A 6000-nucleotide genomic window follows, 5' to 3' on the forward strand; every position below is an offset into this window, starting at 1 on the left:
GCACAGAGATACCATGACGAGTTCCTGAGGCCCATTGTCGTGCCATTCATCAGCTGCCATCACCTCATGTTTTAGCATGATAATGCACGGCCCCAAGGATCCGTACACGTCCTGGGAGCTGAAAATGTCCCAGTTCTTCCATGGCCTGCACACTCGCCAGATGACATGGGTGACATACCCATTGAGCATGTTTGGGATGCTCTGGATCGACAGCGTGTTCCAGTTCCCGCCAATATCCAGCAACTTTGCACAGCCATTGAAGAGGAGTGGGACAACATTCCACAGGCCACAACCAACAGCCTGATCAACTCTATGCGCAGGAGCTCTGTTTCAACCATAATATCTATTTAAGGCAGTTATCTAGCAATTGAATAAGCAATACATGAACTAGTGGATTATTTCTAATATTTGTGTCGCACAGCATGAGGCAAATGGTAGTCACGCCCGTACTTTTATTATTATTATTTTTTACAGTATCTCTGACCAACAGATGCATATCTGTATTCCCAGTCATGTTAAATCCATAGACTAGGACCTAATGAATGTGTTTCAATTGACTGATTTCCTCATATGAACTGTAACTAAGCAAAATCGTTAATTGTTGCATGTTGCGTTTATATTTTTGTCTTCGGTCTCTTGGCCCCTTGAAGTGTCCCCATGTAGCTCAGTTGGTAGAGCATGGCGCTTGCAACGCCAGGGTTGTGGGTTCGTTTCCCATGGGGGGCCAGTATGAAAATGTTTGCACTAACTAACTGTAAGTCTCTCTGGATAAGAGCGTCTGCTAAATGATGTAAATGTAATTGGCACCCGTGTTATAGTTCTAAGAAGACGAAAACTGATAAGTACATTTGGAAATTGAACATGAAAGCTGATTATGGTTCAGAAATTGAACTTTGCATATAATGAAGTATTTAAAAAAAATATTTTACATACCAGCTCTAAAATCCGCTGGCACCGCACTGTTTTCACAGTTCGATAGAAGCTCCTGATAAGGTGAGACTGGCGATGCATCTGGAAGAGAAACGTTCAACACATCAACACCACCGTCCACTGTGCCATCTCCCAATTGGCTAGACCAGTGAATAATAAAGGTAGAGTCATTCATTATCCTGCAAAACACTGACTTTCACATCAGGCAAGTGAATTACTCTAACAGTTAAAGTGAGGGTATATCTGTCACACCCTGGCTCTGGGACTCATTATGTTGAGCCAGGGTGTGTTCGTTCTATGTGTTCATTTTCTATGTTTGGCTGAGTGACTCCCAATCAGAGGCAACAAGTGTCAGCTGTTTGCTGGTTGTCTCTGATTGGGAGCCATATTTAACTGTCTGTGTTTCACTTTGGGTTTGTGGGTTTTTGTTCCGTGTTCGGTCATTGTCACCGTGGACTTCACGAGTCGTGTTTTGTTTTGTATTTAGAAACTTTAACTAATTAAAGTCATGTTTGTTTCTCACGCTGCGCCTTGGTCTACTCATTACTACGACGATTGTGACAGAAAAACCCACCATAAAAGGACCAAGCAGCGTGTCCAGGAGCAGGCAGACTGGACATGGGAGGAAGCGGCAGGAAAGGAGATGGAGAGGCTGGCGATGGCCCAGGTGGGCAAATCGTGGTCCTGGGAGGACATGCTCGGGGGCAAGGGACCTTGGGGTAGGATTAAGGCCCTGGCGAGAGAGGAGCAGCGGCGTCAGCAGTGCCATCGTCGGACGGACGAGAGGCACCCCCAATAATTTTTTAGGGGGGGGCACACGGCATGGGCGACTGGGCAGCAGGAGGCTGCCACAGGGCGAAATGGGAGACGAGGAGAGAAGGCCACTGGGTTACGGGAGCCATTGGCGAGAGGAGGGAAGGAAGTTGTAGAGGCACGGCGAGAGGTACTGAGGTGTATTGCCAGTCCGGTCCGGCCCGTTCCTGATCCCCGTTTAAGGCCAGTGGTGTGTGTTCCCAGTACGGTCCGGCCTGTTCCTGCTCCACGCACCAAGCCTACGGTGTGCGTCGCCAGCCCGGCCTGTCCCTGCTCCACGCACCAAGCCTACGGTGTGCGTCGTCAGCCCTGTCCGGCCTGTCCCTGCTCCACGCACCAAGCCTACGGTGTGCGTCGACAGCCCAGCCCGGCCTGTCCCTGCTCCACGCACTAAACCTACGGTGCGCGTCGCCAGCCCGGTCCGGCCTGTTCCTGCCACCCGCACCAAGTCTACGGTGCGCGTCGCCAGCCCGACCCGGCCTGTTCCTGCCACCCGCACCAAGTCTACGGTGCGCGTCGCCAGCCCGACCCGGCCTGTTCCTGCCACTCGCACCAAACCTGCGGTGCGCGTCGCCAGCCCGGTCCGGCCTGTTCCTGCCACTCGCACTAAGCCAGGGGTGCGAGAAGTCAGCCTGGTAAGGCCCGTTCCTCCTCCACGCACCAAGCCAGGGGTGCGAGTCGACAGACTGGACCAGGGGCACTATGGGGGGTGTATTGGAGGGTGGTGGTCAAGGCCGGAGCCAGAACCGCCGCCGAGGAGGTATGCCCGCCCAGCCCTCCCCTGTTTTGGTTAGTTGAGGCGCGGTCGCAGTCCGCGCCTTTAGGGGGGGGTACTGTCACACCCTGGCTCTGGGACTCATTATGTTGAGCCAGGGTGTGTTCATTCTATGTGTTCATTTTCTATGTTTGGCTGAGTGACTCCCAATCAGAGGCAACGAGTGTCAGCTGTTTGCTGGTTGTCTCTGATTGGGAGCCATATTTAACTGTCTGTGTTTCACTTTGGGTTTGTGGGTTTTTGTTCCGTGTTCGGTCATTGTCACCGTGGACTTCACGAGTCATGTTTTGTTTTGTATTTAGAAACTTTAACTAATTAAAGTCATATTTGTTTCTCACGCTGCGCCTTGGTCTACTCATTACTACGTCGATCGTGACAATATCAGAGACATAACATCAGGCCAGATGACCTGCTCCCTTCATTAACTTGAAGCAGCTTCTTTCCCAGGTGATGCCATGGATACATGGTTTATTTTGTTCTTGTGGTGGACTTTCTTTTCATCCAGGAACTGAACTACTGCAAGCTTCATGATCTAAAGGCAGGAGAAAAGAGGGAGAACTAAGCGTAAATACTTACAATTAACTAATAATCATTTACAATCACACGATACCCAGTGAAACCCTAAGATATTTACCTTGTGAGAGGCGAACAGAAACAAACAAGGGCTATGCTATGTCTATGAGTGGCTCAATGGAAACCCAGCATATCCATCCTGGCAAGGAAGAAGATAGTATTTCTTCAGCACATTTGTAGCGTTGGTGAAGCGAAGATTATCGGATAATCCAGAGAGGTGAAAAATGCCTATCTTGGCAAAGGGTAGGTGAAGAAATCAACCGTGTTCCTGAACCTCTTGTAGATTACGAAAGTGCTGCCCATTTCATTGACGACCACATTCTGTACAACAGCAATGTCTTGGTTTTGTAACAGGACACAGTTGTCTCCCTCTGACCTTTTCACAGCAAATTCTCCAAAGTAAAACTGCTCATGCTGATTGGTCACTGCTGTCCTCTGTTGTGCTCTCAGAGAACTGGAGGTGTTGTTTCTTCTCTGATAGCCGACCAACAACCTGCTCCAGTGGGTGGGCTGATGAACAACCTGCTCCAGTGGGTGGGCTGATGAACAACCTGCTCCAGTGGGTGGGTGGGCTGATGAACAACCTGCTCCAGTGGGTGGGCTGATGAACAACCTGCTCCAGTGGGTGGGCTGATGAACAACCTGCTCCAGTGGGTGGGCTGATGAACAACCTGCTCCAGTGGGTGGGCTGATGAACAACCTGCTCCAGTGGGTGGGCTGATGAACAACCTGCTCCAGTGGGTGGGCTGATGGACAACCTGCTCCAGTGGGTGGGCTGATGAACAACCTGCTCCAGTGGGTGGGCTGATGAACAACCTGCTCCAGTGGGTGGGCTGATGAACAACCTGCTCCAGTGGGTGGGCTGATGAACAACCTGCTCCAGTGGGTGGGCTGATGAACAACCTGCTCCAGTGGGTGGGCTGATGAACAACCTGCTCCAGTGGGTGGGCTGATGAACAACCTGCTCCAGTGGGTGGGCTGATGAACAACCTGCTCCAGTGGGTGGGCTGATGAACAACCTGCTCCAGTGGGTGGGCTGATGAACAACCTGCTCCAGTGGGTGGGCTGATGAACAACCTGCTCCAGTGGGTGGGCTGATGAACAACCTGCTCCAGTGGGTGGGCTGATGAACAACCTGCTCCAGTTGGCAGGCTTGCCAAGCAGTCCCTTCATTTGCCCAAGGAAGTTCTCAAATGGGAAACAAGAGATGTTGTCAAGGGCACTATACTTCTTGGCTTCCTCCTCTCCCTTGTAACAATTCCCCAGGTCGTTGCTGTAAATGAGAATGTGTTCTCAGTCAACTTAACTGGTAAAACAAGGGTTAAATAAAATAAATCAATTCTTGGCAGCGGTGCACCAATCCCATGCATGTTGTATGACACTTGTTCTTTTCCATCAAGTTTGCTGCAGTGGTCAACAAACAGAACCAAGAGGCTGTGGGGCAGCTTGATCTGGAGGGACACGTTCAACAGGATGGTGATGCCAACTGCAAGAAGCATGGAGGTGTTGTACACTCGAGTTGGTACAAGCCCTTTCAATCTGACTGGCCCAGTGTACACGAGGAACTGTCTGAATTCAGTAGCTTTCCAGCGCTCAACTTCCTCCATGGATCTTTGCTTCCTGTTGAACTCGCACGGAACATTGGGTCTGAAGGTCATGAGTACTTTGGAGGTCTCCTTTACCACACTGGGGCGCCAATCTTGTTGCCAGACGTCCTTTTTAGCCAAAAGATGCAACAACTTCCTTGTCACTCCTAGTCACCAGATGTATCCAGTGGGAACTGTGTCACCAAACCAACAGACAGCAAAGCAAGTCGTGTTTCTCCACACCGATGGCTGTCATCAGGGAGTTCATCAGGGACCTCATTGTTGCATCTGTTTGAGGGAAAGTCATTCTCTTCTCGTAGTAGAGCCCTTTTTGAGTGCACTTGTCACATCCACAGCGTCCACTGTGGCCCTTAACATTTTTCCCCCAATTGCCTGAGCAGGGGTGTCACAGATGAACGCTGACATCTTGAAAGGAAGCCGTGTCCCTTCCGAACTCCTTCCCTTTCCGGTGGCTGTGCCTCCTCAACAAAATGATTCAAAAACCCAGACTGTTTGGCTTCTTCTTCCCAAAGTAAAGGCCAATGAGAAACGGGAGTTTGTTTTGCTGGACATTATCCACCTATTGCTAAATTCATCCAAGGATTGGCCAGAACTGGGCAGTTGAACTTTTGTAAAGTGGGAGTGCCATCAATGTTGATTTGGATAGAAATTGACTTAAATGTCTGCAAGTCTGGGAATTCTGGGCCAGTATTCCATGCTCAATTACAGAATGGTGATATATACCATGGTCCTCTGTAGCTCAACTGGTAGAGCACGGCGCTTGTAACGCCAAGGTAGTGGGTTCGATCCCCGGGACCACCCATACACAAAAAAAATTATGCACGCATGACTGTAAGTCGCTTTGGATAAAAGCGTCTGCTAAATGGCATATTATTATTATTATATACCTCCAGAGGTCTGTTCTTTTCCCAGCAGGGTTCTTGGGTCTTTAGGCAGGTCTGGATGATCCTTGGAGAGAATTGTCAATCGTTTTCGAGAGTGCAATGTGAGGGAAAATGTTGTCAATAACCAACTCTGCCGATAGTGTCCTAGAGTCCTAACTATCTTCAGTGCTTGAGGGAATGTCAGAAGGGGGCTTCACACTCAGCATCTACAAACCTGGTGGTTTGTTCCTGTTGCCACAAGGGTTGCAGTTTGCCGATGGCCTGTTGGATCCATGCCATGATGACTTCACTTTGAAGAGGAAGCTCCCCCCAGTGGTACAGTCTGGAATAGCAGCATCCATGCCAAGATGACTTCACTTTGAAGAGGAAGCCCCCCCCCCCGCCATAAAAAAAAAAACCAGACTACGGTTTGCAATTG

This window comes from Coregonus lavaretus (genome assembly GCF_964263955.1).
Source record: "Coregonus lavaretus genome assembly, contig: HAP1_SCAFFOLD_536, whole genome shotgun sequence".
NCBI lineage: Eukaryota > Metazoa > Chordata > Actinopteri > Salmoniformes > Salmonidae > Coregonus > Coregonus lavaretus.